The sequence below is a fragment of the Bombina bombina genome, chromosome 7 (genome assembly GCF_027579735.1).
Source record: "Bombina bombina isolate aBomBom1 chromosome 7, aBomBom1.pri, whole genome shotgun sequence".
In the NCBI taxonomy this organism is placed as follows: Eukaryota; Metazoa; Chordata; class Amphibia; order Anura; family Bombinatoridae; genus Bombina; species Bombina bombina.
This window is the reverse complement of record NC_069505.1, coordinates 620,166,649-620,185,446: the sequence shown is the minus strand read 5'-3', so window position 1 is coordinate 620,185,446 and position 18,798 is coordinate 620,166,649. Positions and strand designations below refer to the sequence as shown.

Genomic DNA, 18,798 nt, shown 5'->3' with positions numbered 1-18,798 from the left:
TAGTACATGAGACTATAATCATCATCAGATTCAAGCTTTATCGTTCTAACATTTAGTACCTGAGACTATAATCATCATCAGATTCAAGCTTTATCGTTCTAACATTTAGTACCTGAGACTATAATCATCATCAGATTCAAGCTTTATCGTTCTAACATTTAGTACCTGAGACTATACTCATCATCAGAATTAAGCTTTATCGTTCTAACATTTAGTACCTGAGACTATAATCATCATCAGATTCAAGCTTTATCGTTCTAACATTTAGTACCTGAGACTATAATCATCATCAGATTGGTTTTACAAAATACAAAGAGTTCTCCATTTGTTTTTTTTTTTTTTCCATATTTTATTATGTTTATCCACCTTGTCTGCAGCTGATTTAATGAAGTTAAAATTATCCCATAAACATAAGGGGCTAGATTACAGGTTGAACGCAAAAAATTGCAGGTATTACAAGTGAGGTGCAATGTGAATGTGGCCTCGCGTTCGCATTGGAGGGAAGCATTGCGCTCACAAGACCATGCTTCCATAGGCTCCAATGGAAGCTTAGGCTGAGACATGACTGAGAACCTAGCCCAGCAAATTCTAAATATATATGTATATACACATACTGTATTAGCACATAAATATATATGTATATACACATAATAACACATACATGTATATGTATATACACATAGTAACACATAAATATATATGTATATACTCATAGTAACACATAAATATATATGTATATACATATAATAACACATAAATATATATGTATATACTCATAGTAACACATAAATATATATGTATATACTCATAGTAACACACATATATATATATATATATATATATATATATATATATATGTATATACACATAAATATATATATATACACATAAAAACTCATAAATATATATGTATATACTCATAGTAACAAATATATATGTATATACACATAGTAACACATAAATATATCTGTATATACACATACTAACACATAAATATACATGTATATACACATAGTAACAAATATATATGTATATACACATAGTAACACATAAATATATATGTATATACTCATAGTAACTCATAAATATATATGTATATACACATAATAACTAATAAATATATCTGTATATACACATATTAACACATAAATATATATGTATATACACATAGTAACAAATATATATGTATATACACATAGTAACACATAAATATATATGTATATACTCATAGTAACACATAAATATATATGTATATACACATAGTAACAAATATATATGTATATACACATAGTAACACATAAATATATATGTATATACTCATAGTAACACATAAATATATATGTATATACACATAGTAACAAATATATATGTATATACACATAGTAACACATAAATATATATGTATATACACATAGTAACACATAAATATATATGTATATACACATACTAACACATAAATATATATGTATATACTCATAGTAACACATAAATATATATGTATATACACATAGTAACACATAAATATATATGTATATACACATAGTAACACATAAATATATATGTATATACACATAGTAACACATAAATATATATGTATATACACATACTAACCATAAATATATACTGTATGTACACATAGTAACACATAAATATATATGTATATACACATAGTAACACATAAATATATATGTATATACACATAGTAACACATAAATATATATGTATATACACATAGTAACACATAAATATATATGTATATACACATAGTAACACATAAATATATATGTATATACACATAGTAACACATAAATATATCGGTATATACACATAATAACACATAAATATATATGTATATACACATAGTAACACATAAATATATATGTATATACACATAGTAACACATAAATATATATGTATATACACATACTAACACAAATATATATGTATATAAGCATACTAACACATAAATATATATGTATATACACATAGTAACACATAAATATATATGTATATACACATAGTAACACATAAATATATATGTATATACACATACTAACACATAAATATATATGTATATACACATAGTAACACATAAATATATATGTATATACACATACTAACACATAAATATATATGTATATACACATACTAACACATAAATATATATGTATATACACATAGTAATAAGAGAAAGTTTAGAGTACTGGCACTAGTTTAGTGTATACAGGAATATAAGGAACTAGTAAATGTTCCGGTGCTTACCAACCTAAAATATGACAGTTAAGAGAGAAAGAGGAAAGAGAACCTCAAGGAAAGCAGGTGGTTTAAGCTAGCACTCATTCCTGTCTAACATGATTAAGATTAAAATATAACTTTTAATAAGTATAATTAATACCGGCCTAAATACCAAGTGTACCAAATATTTAAAACTAAGTCACAAATGTCCCCCTGTTTCCTGGCCGATAGCAGCTCCCTTGGCTTCAGGTGTCAGGGACAAATGGACTCTAAATTTAAAAAACAACAATCACCAAGGTGCAAATGAATGCACAAAATATTTAGCAGCAAACTAGTTTCGGCTGTGCTATCAGCCTTTCTCAATGCTATGGACAAACCGAGGCCCGGGTGCCACCCCTTAATATAGCACTAACTTTAACCTTATCAACCAATCAATGCTTCATGAAAAGATACTCCTACTTTTGGTCCAATCCCTGTGTGTTTCTGTATTCTGACGTGCACAAACAATAGCCCAATGAGCATTCACATGTTAGAGAAATTGCAAATGCGTTCCAATATGTAATATATAATTCAATTTGATTTTATTTTATTTTACATTTTCCCGTTGTATGTTATCAAATCAGTGCACATGGGATATGTGTTTGTGTATTTGTCCACATGTGATTTGGATCGCTTATAACCATTAAAGTATATGTAACCAGGAAAGTGTGCGTCCAGTTCCCTTTGTGCAATACAATTTAGGATAAAACGGCAGTGTTTTCTCTTGTTTTTCTCAATGTGACTATGTAATTGAGAACAGCACGTAAAAGAGCCATTTTCATTGGTCCACAAAGACATACCCGTGTTTTGTGTCATCCAATCACACAACTGTGTCTCCGTGTAAAAACAAAGCAATATCGCATAGGAACATTACTGTATAATCGAGCAGACAAACCCTTATTCTGTCATTAACCACCATGTTATTGAACATCAGGGACATTGAAGCTCATATAACCCCTGTGCAAGTAACGTTAATGTCAGGGGCAGTATAGATCTATTCTAGTGTAACTTGTGGTTAGGGAATTTGCATTGATTCAATTTTTACTAGCGTCCTAAATATCCCACACTCAGAGTACTTTGTTTGTCATACATATGGGGGGTAAATTTCCTTCCAATTCATGTATTACATGTATTCGTATTATATTCTAATGTTATTACCTGATTAAAAATCAATAATAATATATATAAAGGACGTTTAAAGACGTATGTGAGTTGAATCAAAAAAGTGTTCCTGGAAATCCAAAATCCCTTACTGCAGTAAGTGGTCCGTGTTCAAGTGACATTTTCCACTATTCTTATGTATTGTCTTCCCATGATAATGATGGTTGGATCACTACCACAGGGTGACAATCCATGTGGGTTCCAACTTGATTCTCCACAAGTAATGCTGATCTATATGCTCCTCTAATGCTTGTAATTACTTTCAGTATCACAGTTATGGGGGATTTCTCAAATGTGAATATAGGAGTGTATATATATGAAAACTTCTAATATTGATTATTGCAAAACACATGTAGTGTACAGTGTTTCCAACATCATATTGCCTGTAATAGCATCATACTTTCTTAGTGTGAAAACACATATTAGTATTAAGGAATATTAGGCTAATGTTATTCGTATACTGTACACTTATCTCCATAATTAAGAGTATGTAAATTGCATATAAAGTTATTAGAGTATGGGAAGGAATAGGTTAAAAGTATAGAAAGTGCTATGGGCGGCCAATATACACCTTCAAATTTGTTAGAACTAGTATGATATTATATATTAAGTGAATACCTATTTTCTGAAAATCCCACTACCTCTCTCATATGAATTCCCTATTTCTAATTAAATCCAAATCGGACTTGTAGGTAGTATGGGATATTAGGGAGGAGGTTGTTAGTCAGAATTTAGTTCGGTATAATTCAGTAAATATAATACATAAATAGTGGTTTTTGTGATAGAAGATACAGTGATCTAATAAGATGTAATAAAATAGATTGATGGAAGATACTTGTCTCATGAATTGTTATCATCATTCAGTCAGAATGGTTTTAAAGAAATACCCAATAGTTATTGGCCTCGTTCATTCCATTGGGTATAGTTGAGTTTAGTCTGAAAATCCAACCTGTTTCCTTTTGAAGTAGGGTATTTTCACAGTTACCCCCTCTAATTCCAGGTTTGATTTGTTCCAGACCCCAACATTTAAACGAGGCAGTTTTGCCTGAGTGATATTGTAGAAAATGTTTAGCCACACTTGTTATTTTTTTGCCTTTTTCTGAATCTTTCTGTGCATTGCGAATGTTACTAAGATGTTCTGTAATTCTAATGCTTAACTTACGGGTAGTCATACCTGTGTAAATCATGTCACATGAGCATGACAGGCAATAAATAAAGTTCTCGCTTTGACAATTAATATGGCTTTTAATTCTCCAAGTTTTACAGAATCTATCAACCATGGTATCTTTTTTCACCATGTACTGGCAGATATTACAATGCCCACAAGGTACTGATCCTTGATGAATAGGTTTCTTGTGTCTATTTCTATTGAAGTGACTATTTGTGAGATGGTCATTTAGATTATTTGCACGTCTAAAAGTAAAAGACGGATTAGTTGGTAATACCATGTTCAATTTATCATCACTTTTTAGAATGTGCCAGTGTTTTTTGATAATGTTAGTTACTTCATCACTTTGGCTGTTATAGGTAGATATAAACCTTATTGTATTTGTGTCAGATGATGTGGTATTGTTTGGTCTGAGCAGGTCTGGCCTATCTTTTAATAGTGCTTTACGGTAGGCCCTTGCTAGTGACTTTTTGGTGTACCCTCGTTCCAAAAGTCTTTTTCTTAGTTCACCTGCTGCTTGTTTGAAAGCATTGATGCTAGAACTGTTCCTTCTAAGTCTTAAATATTTGCCGTATGGGAGGCTACGAATTGTAGAGGGGTGATGATGGCTACTGGCATGTAATATGTTGTTGGTTGCAGTAGGTTTTCTATAAGATTCTGTTTCTAGTTTGTTGTTATGTTTTACAATAGTCAAATCTAGAAATTCAACCTTTTCCATACTAGTGTTGTATGTCAGATAGAGGCCAAAGGGGTTGGTGTTTAGACATTCTATGAATGTTTGTAAAGTCTCTATTGAGCCCTCCCAAATAATAAAGATGTCATCTATGTACCTGGACCAGTGGGAGATGTAGCGGGTATATTGGTTCATGTTCTCATTGAACACTATCATCTCTTCCCACCAGCCCAGGTACAAGTTGGCATAAGTGGGTGCACACGAGGTACCCATGGCGGTGCCACATATTTGTAAGAAGAATTTTTCATCAAAGACGAAATAATTGTGTTTAAGGACAAATTTTAACAGTCTGATGATGAAATCTTTGGTATTCAATTCTATATCCTGATCTTTGTTTAAAATATGGGCAACCGATTTGATACCCCATTCCGGACTTATACTGGTATATAGCGATTCAACGTCGCATGTTACCAGTATTGAGTGTTTAGTGACTTCTATGTTTTGTAACTTATTAAGGATATCCACAAAACACCTCAGTCTAGCATCCACATATTTACTAGCTTGTTCGGTAAGGGAGCCCATGCCTGAGACTATGGGTCTCCCCGGTGGACAAGCAATGTTTTTGTGGATTTTGGGTAACAGGTACATCGTTGCAATTTTAGGTTTAGTAACTGTGAGGAACTTATGTTCTTTAGCATCAATGATTTTCTCAGAGAAAGCTCCATCAATCAATTTTTTGTAATTTTCTAGGAAATTATCAGTAGGATTACCTAGTAATCTTTTGTAGTTTTTAGTATTAAGAAGTTGTTTCATTGCTTCTTCAACATACATAGAAGTAGGCCATATAACAATATTACCCCCCTTATCACTATTTTTAAATTGGACATCAGTCCATGTGGTCATTTCTTTCATGGCCTCAAATTCTAATTTGTTCATATTTGCTCCATAAAGTTTAGTATCTTGCATGGATATGATGTCATTGCATACCAAATTTAGAAAAGTGATGGCTTGGGGGGAAATGTGCCCGGGAGGAGTGAATTGGGACTGTATTTTAAGGATCTTACGCCAGTTATCATTATTTGGCGTGTTGGTTAATTGATCTGGCATAACCTCATTTTCATCTAGTAATGCTATGAGGTTATTCAATGCTATGATGTCAGTTTGAGAAGCAAGATTAGGGTCATCATTAGGTATGAAATATTTCCTTAGTAAAATCTTCCTAACAAATAAATGGGTGTCTTTTATAGCCTCGAATTTATCAATGTGATTGGAAGGTACAAAAGATAAACCTTTTTTGAGGGCGGAGAAATGTGCTGGGGTTAGTTCCCTGTCAGATAGGTTAATGATATTTAATTTAACATCGTCATTATTTCTAATTACTTCTTTTTGTTGTTTTTGTTGTGCAATTGGGTTTTGTGTGCTTGTGGTCTCTGGTTGAACCGGACCTGACGTCTGGTTCGAGGTTGTATGCCCTCTGCCTCTTCTGGTCCTACGTCTAAAGGGGTAGTTCTCAAGTTAATATGTGGTTTGGTTTTTTTTTTCTTATTATTTTGATTACTTGTAGAGACAAGTATAGACCTAGGTTGTGTGTCAGTTTCTGATATGTCTGCATCTGTTGAATCATATTCTATATCAGTACACTCAGAATCAGAATGTTGATTAACACTTTTTTTCCAATTGTACACTTGTCCCTGAGCATAATCGTTAAGATCTTTTCATGAAACATTGATTGGTTGATAAGGTTAAAGTTAGTGCTATATAAAGGGGTGGCACCCGGGCCTCGGTTTGTCCATAGCATTGAGAAAGGCTGATAGCACAGCCGAAACTAGTTTGCTGCTAAATATTTTGTGCATTCATTTGCACCTTGGTGATTGTTGTTTTTTAAATTTAGAGTCCATTTGTCCCTGACACCTGAAGCCAAGGGAGCTGCTATCGGCCAGGAAACAGGGGGACATTTGTGACTTAGTTTTAAATATTTGGTACACTTGGTATTTAGGCCGGTATTAATTATACTTATTAAAAGTTATATTTTAATCTTAATCATGTTAGACAGGAATGAGTGCTAGCTTAAACCACCTGCTTTCCTTGAGGTTCTCTTTCCTCTTTCTCTCTTAACTATACACATAGTAACACATAAATAAATATGTATATACACATAGTAACACATAAATAAATATGTATATACACATAGTAACACATAAATATATATGTATATACACATATTAACACATAAATATATATGTATATACACATATTAACACATAAATATATATGTATATACACATAGTAACACATAAATATATATGTATATACACATAGTAACACATAAATATATATGTATATACACATACTAACACATAAATATACATGTATATACACATAGTAACACATAAATATATATGTATATACACATACTAACACATAAATATAAATGTATATACACATAGTAACACATAAATATATATGTATATACACATAGTAACACATAAATATACATGTATATACACATAGTAACACATAAATATATATGTATATACACATACTAACACATAAATATATATGTATATACACATACTAACACATAAATATATATGTATATACACATAGTAACACATAAATATATATGTATATACACATACTAACATATAAATATATATGTATATACACATAATAACACATAAATATATATGTATATACACATAGTAACACATAAATATATATGTATATACACATATTAACACATAAATATATATGTATATACACATAATAACACATAAATATATATGTATATACACATAGTAACACATAAATATATATGTATATACACATAGTAACACATAAATATATATGTATATACACATAGTAACACATAAATATATATGTATATACACATAGTAACACATAAATATATATGTATATACACATAGTATCACATAAATATATATGTATATACACATATTAGCACATAAATATATATGTATATACACATAGTAGCACATAAATATATATGTATATACACATAGTAGCACATAAATATATACATATATACACATAGTAACACATAAATATAAATGTATATACACATACTAACACATAAATATATATGTATATACACATAGTAACACATAAATATATCTGTATATACACATACTAACACATAAATATATATGTATATACACATAGTAACACATAAATATATATGTATATACACATAATAACACATAAATATATATGTATATACACATAATAACACATAAATATATATGTATATACACATAGTAACACATAAATATATCTGTATATACACATAGTAACACATAAATATATATGTATATACACATACTAACACATAAATATAAATGTATATACACATACTAACACATACATATATATGTATATACACATACTAACACATACATATATATGTATATACACATACTAACACATAAATATATATGTATATACACATAATAACACATAAATATATATGTATATACACATAATAACACATAAATATATATGTATATACACATAATAACACATAAATATATATGTATATACACATACTAACAATATATATGTATATACACATATTAACACATAAATATATATGTATATACACATATTAACACATACATATATACTGTATGTATATATATATATATATATATATATATATATATATATAAGCATAGTAACACATAAATATATCTGTATAGTAAGCACATAAATATATATGTATATACACATAGTAACACATAAATATATATGTATATACACATAATAACACATACATATATATATATATATGTATATACACATAGTAACACATAAATATATATGTATATACACATACTAACACATAAATATATATGTATATACTCATAGTAACACATAAATATATATGTATATACACATAGTAACACATAAATATATATGTATATACACATAGTAACACATAAATATATATGTATATACACATACTAACACATAAATATATATATGTATATACACATAGTAACACATAAATATACATGTATATACACATAGTAACACAAATATATATGTATATACACATAGTAACACATAAGTATATATGTATATACACATAGTAACACATAAATATATATGTATATACACATAGTAACACATAAATATATATGTATTTACACATAGTAACACATAAAAATATATGTATATACACATAGTAACACATAAATATATATGTATATACACATAGTAACACATAAGTATATATGTTTATACACATAGTAACACATAAATATATATGTATATACACATAGTAACACATAAATATATATGTATATACACATAGTAACACATAAATATATATGTTTATACACATAGTAACACATAAATATATATGTATATACACATAGTAACACATAAATATATATGTATATACACATAGTAACACATAAATATATATGTATATACACATAGTAACACATAAATATATATGTATTTACACATAGTAACACATAAATATATATGTATATACACATAGTAACACATAAATATATATGTATATACACATAGTAACACATAAAAATATATGTATATACACATAGTAACACATAAATATATATGTATATACACATAGTAACACATAAATATATATGTATATACACATAGTAACACATAAATATATATGTATTTACACATAGTAACACATAAAAATATATGTATATACACATAGTAACACATAAGTATATATGTTTATACACATAGTAACACATAAATATATATGTATATACACATAGTAACACATAAATATATATGTATATACACATAGTAACACATAAATATATATGTATATACACATAGTAACACATAAATATATCTGTATATACACATAGTAACACATAAATATATATGTATATACACATACTAACACATAAATATAAATGTATATACACATACTAACACATACATATATATGTATATACACATACTAACACATACATATATATGTATATACACATACTAACACATAAATATATATGTATATACACATAATAACACATAAATATATATGTATATACACATAATAACACATAAATATATATGTATATACACATAATAACACATAAATATATATGTATATACACATACTAACAATATATATGTATATACACATATTAACACATAAATATATATGTATATACACATATTAACACATACATATATACTGTATGTATATATATATATATATATATATATATATATATATATATATATATATATATATATATAAGCATAGTAACACATAAATATATCTGTATAGTAAGCACATAAATATATATGTATATACACATAGTAACACATAAATATATATGTATATACACATAATAACACATACATATATATATATATATGTATATACACATAGTAACACATAAATATATATGTTTATACACATACTAACACATAAATATATATGTATATACACATAATAACACATAAATATATATGTATATACACATAATAACACATACATATATATATGTATATACACATAGTAACACATAAATATATATGTATGTACACATAGTAACACATAAATATATATGTATATACACATAGTAACACAAATATATATGTATATACACATAGTAACACATAAATATATATCTATGTACACCTAGTAACACAAATATATATGTATATACACATAATAACATAAATATATATGTATATACACATAGTAACACATAAATATATATGTATATACACATAGTAACACATAAATATATATGTATATACACATAGTAACACATAAATATATATGTATATACACATAGTAACACATAAATATATATGTATATACACATAGTAACACATAAATATATATGTATATACACATAGTAACACATAAATATATATGTATATAAGCATATTAACACATCAATCGATATGTATATACACATATTAGCACATAAATATATATGTATATACACATAATAACACATAAATATATATGTATATACACATAATAACACATAAATATATATGTATATACACATAGTAACACATAAATATATATGTATATACACATAGTAACACATAAATATATATGTATATACACATAGTAACACATAAATATATATGTATATACACATAATAACACATAAATATATATGTATATAAACATAGTAACACATACATATATATGTATATACACATAGTAACACATAAATATATATGTATATACACATAGTAACACATAAATATATATGTATATACACATAATAACACATAAATATATATGTATATACACATAGTAACACATAAATATATATGTATTTACACATAGTAACACATAAATATATATGTATATACACATAATAACACATAAATATATATGTATATACACATAGTAACACATACATATATATGTATATACACATAGTAACACATACATATATATATGTATATACACATAGTAACACATAAATATATATGTATATACACATACTAACACATAAATATATATGTATATACACATAGTAACACAAATATATATGTATATACACATAATAACATAAATATATATGTATATACACATAGTAACACATAAATATATATGTATATACACATAGTAACACATAAATATATATGTATATACACATAGTAACACATAAATATATATGTATATACACATAGTAACACATAAATATATATGTATATATACATAGTAACACATAAATATATCTGTACATACACATAGTAACACATAAATATATATATATGTATATACACATAGTAACACATAAATATATATGTATATACACATAATAACACATAAATATATATGTATATACACATAGTAACACCTAAATATATATGTATATACACATAGTAACACATAAATATATATGTATATACACATATTAACACATAAATATATATGTATATACACATAGTTACATATAAATATATATGTATATACACATACTAACACATAAATATATATGTATAATACACATAGTTACACATAAATATATATGTATATACACATAATAACACATAAATATATATGTATATACACATAGTAACACATAAGTATATATGTTTATACACATAGTAACACATAAATATATATGTATATACACATAGTAACACATAAATATATATGTATATACACATAGTAACACATAAATATATATGTATATACACAAAGTAACACATAAATATATATGTATTTACACATAGTAACACATAAAAATATATGTATATACACATAATAGCACATAATATATATGTATATACACATACTAACACATAAATATATATGTATATACACATAATAGCACATAAATATATATGTATTTACACATACTAACACATAAATATATATGTATATACACATAGTAACACATAAATATATATGTATATACACATAGTAACACATAAATATATATGTATATACACATAGTAACACATAAATACATATGTATATACACATAATAACACATAAATATATATGTATATACACATAGTAACACATAAATATATATGTATATACAAATAGTAACACATAAATATATATGTATATACACATAGTAACACATAAATATATATGTATATACACATAGTAACACATAAATATATATGTATATAAGCATACTAACACATAAATATATATGTATATACACATAGTAACACATAAATATATATGTATATACACATAATAACACATAAATATATATGTATATACACATAATAACACATAAATATATATGTATATACACATAGTAACACATAAATATATATGTATATACATATATTAACACATAAATATATATGTATATACACATATTAACACATAAATATATATGTATATACACATATTAACACATAAATATATATGTATATACACATAATAACACATAAATATATATGTATATACACATAATAACACATAAATATATATGTATATACACATAATAACACATAAATATATATGTATATACACATAATAACACATAAATACATATGTATATACACATAATAACACATAAATATATATGTATATACACATACTAACACATAAATATATATGTATATACACATACTAACACATATATATATATATATATATATATATATATATATGTATATACACATAGTAACACATAAAGATATATGTATATACACATAACACATCAATATATATGTATATACACATAGTAACACATAAATATATATGTATATACACATAATAACACATAAATATATATGTATATACACATACTAACACAAATATATATGTATATACACATACTAACACAAATATATATGTATATACACATACTAACACAAATATATATGTATATACACTATTAACACATAAATATATATGTATATACACATACTAACACATAAATATATATGTATATACTCATAGTAACACATATATATATGTATATACACATAGTAACAAATAAATATATATGTATATACACATAGTAACACATAAATATATATGTATATACACATAGTAACACATAAATATATATGTATATACACATACTAACACATAAATATATATGTATATACTCATAGTAACACATAAATATATATGTATATACACATAGTAACACATAAATATATATGTATATACACATAGTAACACATAAATATATATGTATATACACATAGTAACACATAAATATATATGTATATACACATACTAACACATAAATATATATATGTATATACACATAGTAACAAATAAATATATATGTATATACACATAGTAACACATAAATATATATGTATATACACATAGTAACACATAAATATATATGTATATACACATACTAACACATAAATATATATGTATATACTCATAGTAACACATAAATATATATGTATATACACATAGTAACACATAAATATATATGTATATACACATAGTAACACATAAATATATATGTATATACACATACTAACACATAAATATATATATGTATATACACATAGTAACACATAAATATACATGTATATACACATAGTAACACAAATATATATGTATATACACATAGTAACACATAAGTATATATGTATATACACATAGTAACACATAAATATATATGTATATACACATAGTAACACATAAATATATATGTATTTACACATAGTAACACATAAAAATATATGTATATACACATAGTAACACATAAATATATATGTATATACACATAGTAACACATAAGTATATATGTTTATACACATAGTAACACATAAATATATATGTATATACACATAGTAACACATAAATATATATGTATATACACATAGTAACACATAAATATATATGTTTATACACATAGTAACACATAAATATATATGTATATACACATAGTAACACATAAATATATATGTATATACACATAGTAACACATAAATATATATGTATATACACATAGTAACACATAAATATATATGTATTTACACATAGTAACACATAAATATATATGTATATACACATAGTAACACATAAATATATATGTATATACACATAGTAACACATAAAAATATATGTATATACACATAGTAACACATAAATATATATGTATATACACATAGTAACACATAAATATATATGTATATACACATAGTAACACATAAATATATATGTATTTACACATAGTAACACATAAAAATATATGTATATACACATAGTAACACATAAGTATATATGTTTATACACATAGTAACACATAAATATATATGTATATACACATAGTAACACATAAATATATATGTATATACACATAGTAACACATAAATATATATGTATTTACACATAGTAACACATAAAAATATATGTATATACACATAATAGCACATAAATATATATGTATATACACATACTAACACATAAATATATATGTATATACACATAGTAACACATAAATATATATGTATATACACATAGTAACACATAAATATATATGTATATACACATAGTAACACATAAATATATATGTATATACACATAGTAACACATAAATATATATGTATATACACATACTAACACATAAATACATATGTATATACACATACTAACACATAAATACATATGTATATACACATAATAACACATATGTATATATACACATAGTAACACATAAATATATATGTATATACACATACTAACACATAAATATATATGTATATACACATACTAACACATAAATATATATGTATATACACATAGTAACACATAAATATATATGTATATACACATAGTAACACATAAATATATATGTATATACACATAGTAACACATAAATATATATGTATATACACATACTAACACATAAATACATATGTATATACACATAATAACACATATGTATATATACACATAGTAACACATAAATATATATGTATATACATATAGTAACACATAAATATATATGTATATACACATAGTAACACATAAATATATATGTATATACACATATTAACACATAAATATATATGTATATACACATAATAACACATAAATATATATGTATATACACATAATAACACATAAATATATATATGTATATACACATATTAACACATAAATATATATGTATATACACATAATAACACATAAATATATATGTATATACACATAATAACACATAAATATATATATGTATATACACATAATAACACATAAATATATATATGTATATACACATATTAACACATAAATATATATGTATATACACATAATAACACATAAATATATATGTATATACACATAATAACACATAAATATATATATGTATATACACATATTAACACATAAATATATATTTATATACACATAATAACACATAAATATATATGTATATACACATAATAACACATAAATATATATATGTATATACACATAATAACACATAAATATATATGTATATACACATAATAACACATAAATATATATGTATATACACATGCTAACACATAAATACATATGTATAATACACATATTAGCACATACATACAGTATATATGTATATAAGCATATACATATGTTACGGTACCAACAGTGTACCAAGGGTTAATACCAGATGAATAATGTCCTGCATAGGGAATCAGCAATTCACAACCCAGCCAGTTTTCAGGTTTAAACAGAATGTAATTTATTAAAGGCTAGATGCCTAGTATTTATACAGGTTTGACCCCAGATGGGGGGGTTGGAAGACTCTTGTACATTTAGATAAAAAGGGGAAGACGCCCTTTTATGAAACAGTAGAATTACATTACTCAAATACTTTACTTAGGCAGATAACAACTTAAACACATTTGGCTTGCCTTATCACCTAGCGTCTGCTCTCTGAGGGTGATTAAACAATGGCCTGTTTATTACTTAAATGTAATTATAGCACACAATAGCTGAGGCCAGAAAACCTGTCTTTAGAAATTAGATTGTTAAAGCTAAACACAGTTAACTCTTTCAGTCCTGACAGAAGGGTCTGTCACATAGCTCCCCCCTTGTGGAACACTCCGGCAGACCCGGCTTGACCCTTTTGCGGGTCAACCTGGGGATGACCGGACTAAGGGGTGGTAGGCATGTCAGTTTGCTGGGACAATCCATTTGTATTCCCGTTATGAGAGAGAATTCCTGTCCATACAAACAAGGGTTCAACTTCCTCAGTGCCCAGACTAGGGCTAAACAGTCCTTCAAAATCTCATCAGCTTCTTTACGAGTTTTCTGTACCTGCTCTTTATAGGTATCCACAATCCCTTCATACTGACATAGGGTGCCCTTGAGTTGCTGCACCTCACTATGAGCCAGCGTCAGCTTCTCCTCCAGTGTCACTAAGTTTGTCTTTAATGTTTCATGTTCCACTCTCAAGCTGGTGTTTTCTGCAGTCTGTCGGTGCAGCCTGTCTAGCAGAGATTCCTGTTCTAAACGTGCTTTTTCCTCTGCACTCCTCTTCTCTCCTGCTAGCACTGTTACATGATTATTTAACGTGACCATTTCATCCTCTATGTGACTCTTCTTCATCAGCGCATTGTAACGGGACTTCCACGTATCAATAGCGGATAGAGATTTACTGAGCTCAGCGTCCTGGGGCTTAGCAGCAGGGGGGTCAGTCTCTGCTGCACGGATCTGAGCACGGGTAGTCACAGGGTTAACATCAGCGGGACCCATGGGAGCATAGGCAGAAACAAGGGGGACCAAGGTATTTCCAAGGAGAACATCAGCTGGTAAATCCTTCATGACCCCCACATTCACAGGTCTAGCGCCCCCTCCCCAATCCAAATGCACCCTGGCAACAGGCAGGCGGAACACAGTGCCCCCTGCTACCCTCACAGCCACAGTGTCTCCTGTGTGCTGTTTCTCAGACACCAAGTTCTTTCGAAGCAAGGTCATGGTAGCACCAGTATCCCGTAGACCACTGACCTCCTTCCCATTCACTTTAACCAGTTGCCGGTTATTCCGGTGGGCAGCTTGCACAAGGTCTGCCTCATGTAGTATGCCCCAGCATTCTTGCGCCTCTACGTAGCGGGCCACAGGCTGAGGGTTACGTGGGATTCTGCCGGCGGGTCTTCTCCAGGACTGTGCTTGGTTCGCTGCGTTTAGGGGACACTCTGGTCTTTTGTGCCCTAGTTGCTTACATCCAAAGCACCGAATAGGTTGTGAGTAGCCCCGCGAATTGAACCGGGCTCTCTGAGGGTAGTTCGTGGCCCGAGACCGTGTGGTATAGCGGTGCGCTGGGGGTTGGTAACTGGCAGGTGCTGGGGTGACTGGGGGTCTGTACTCCACTCTGGCAGGGGGCTTAGTGGTAGCAGTGTCCAGTTTGCGGGCATCCGTATACTCATCTGCCAAGCGAGCCGCTTCATGCAGGGTGGAGGGTTTACTGTCCCGAACCCACTCTCGAACTCCTGCGGGTAACTTGTCGAAGCAATGTTCCAACAGGAATAGCTGCAGCACCTCTTCCCCAGATACGGCTTGGCACCCCGCCATCCAGTGAGCTGCTGTGCGGTGCACCTTACATGCCCACTCAAGGTAGGAATCGCCAGCCAATTTAACAGTGTCTCTGAACCGTCTCCGGTATGCCTCCGGTGTAACCGCATACCTGGAGAGCAGAGCCTCTTTCACAGTATTATAATCCCCAACTTCCTCATCTGGAATGGCCCGAAAAGCCTCACTGGCCCGGCCGGATAATTTTCCGGATAATATCGTGACCCAGTCCTCTGCGGGTACCTGGTGTAGTGCACATTGTCTCTCAAAATCCGCAAGGTACCCATCAATCTCTCCTTCTGTTTCCAGGAAGTTTTTAAAAGCTGCAAAATTTACTTTTCTCTTTTCCACTGGGTTTGCTGCAGCGCCGCTTTGGCGAAGTAGGTTGGCTTCCACAGCTGCTATGACCCGGTCGATAATTTCCGCAGATGGGTTGGGGCCATAATGTGCCAGTCTTATTTTGACAGCCCGGTCAAAACTTGCTTCTTCGGGGGTTCTGTCTGATATGCTGAGCCCATT

General features: G+C 27.9%; 1 protein-coding gene across 2 annotated transcripts in view; it reads left to right on the top strand.

Annotated features, from left to right (window-relative positions):
• LOC128635628 (zinc finger protein OZF) overlaps positions 1–18,798 on the top strand; it is a 31,240-nt gene that overhangs the window by 587 nt on the left and 11,855 nt on the right. The gene's annotated exons all lie outside the window — the stretch shown is intronic.